A 1,250-nucleotide genomic window follows, 5' to 3' on the forward strand; every position below is an offset into this window, starting at 1 on the left:
TTCTAGTTCTGTTCTAGTTCTGTTCTAGTTCTGTTCTAGTTCTGTTCTAGTTCTGTTCTAGTTCTGTTCTAGTTCTGTTCTAGTTCTGTTCTGGTTCTTTTCTAATTCCTTTTGTATTTCTGCACTACTGCTTAGATACAAAGGAAATGATTAGTCATAAATTTTGTTAGTGAATTTTAACTATAGAAATGAATCAATGTCATCACGATTTTATTCTTTCTTCTACATTCTAACAAATAAAGTACATTATTGTGAAATGTACCAGTTTGTAAATATTATTTCTATTAATATATCTTATTCGGTACTTTTTTTAGATTTTAGCCTAAAAATAAAAAAACATTATATTACTATCTTCAAATAAAACGCCGTTATTACTTAAATATAAAAACAAATATTTGGTTACAAAAAGTGAAAAAAATCGACATGTCATCTTAATGCCTTCCATTACAAAAGCCATTTAATGAAGGACATTTTAGGTTCCCCTTTCCTTCTCCTTCAAATAGATAAAAACCTTAGACAAATACACAGACAAATCGTCTTGTATTAAATTCTAGATTCGTATAGAAAAATTGTGCACAATTTGCTAAAAACATGTTATAGTACGATGATGATGATGGTTTACTGCTGATGACGACAATTCATGTTAATGTAAGTATTAAGGGGTGTTTTTTTCCTTTTTTTGCTTTTTATTTTAAATTTAAAATAAAATAGAAAAAATTAATGTCTACTCATTAGTATCACAGTCATCATCAAGCGGAATTTAGTTTTTTATTCTAAAATAAAATATAAAAATTCAGCATAAATGTCCAAAAACTTTTAAAACAATTTTATTTGTTGTTGTACTTTTCACAGACCATTTGTGTGTATTCAAGCTACATAAATTTAACCGCACATTAGACAATGAATTAAGAGCGAAAGAAAGATTGAAAGACAAAAACGCAAATCTTCTTCCGTTGGCATTTAACAATTCAAAGAGAGATTGAAATACAATGAATATATGTAGACAATAGCAGAGAGTTTAGAGGTTTTCTATTAAAAGGGATCAATAATTTAATGTTAGAAGGTAGACACAGTCAAAAGGAATATTAAAAACTTCCAGAACAGATTTTTGTGTCTGTTTATTTACAGAATTAGTATTCTATGACGACACACAGTGGTATAGGAAAAAAAAAAGAGGGAAATAATTCGGTAACTTCTAAACGGTTAATCCGATTTTAATGAAATTTGGTATGCACAAAGAGGAGGTGTTG

The sequence above is a fragment of the Lucilia cuprina genome, chromosome 2 (assembly GCF_022045245.1).
Source record: "Lucilia cuprina isolate Lc7/37 chromosome 2, ASM2204524v1, whole genome shotgun sequence".
Classification (NCBI taxonomy): domain Eukaryota; kingdom Metazoa; phylum Arthropoda; class Insecta; order Diptera; family Calliphoridae; genus Lucilia; species Lucilia cuprina.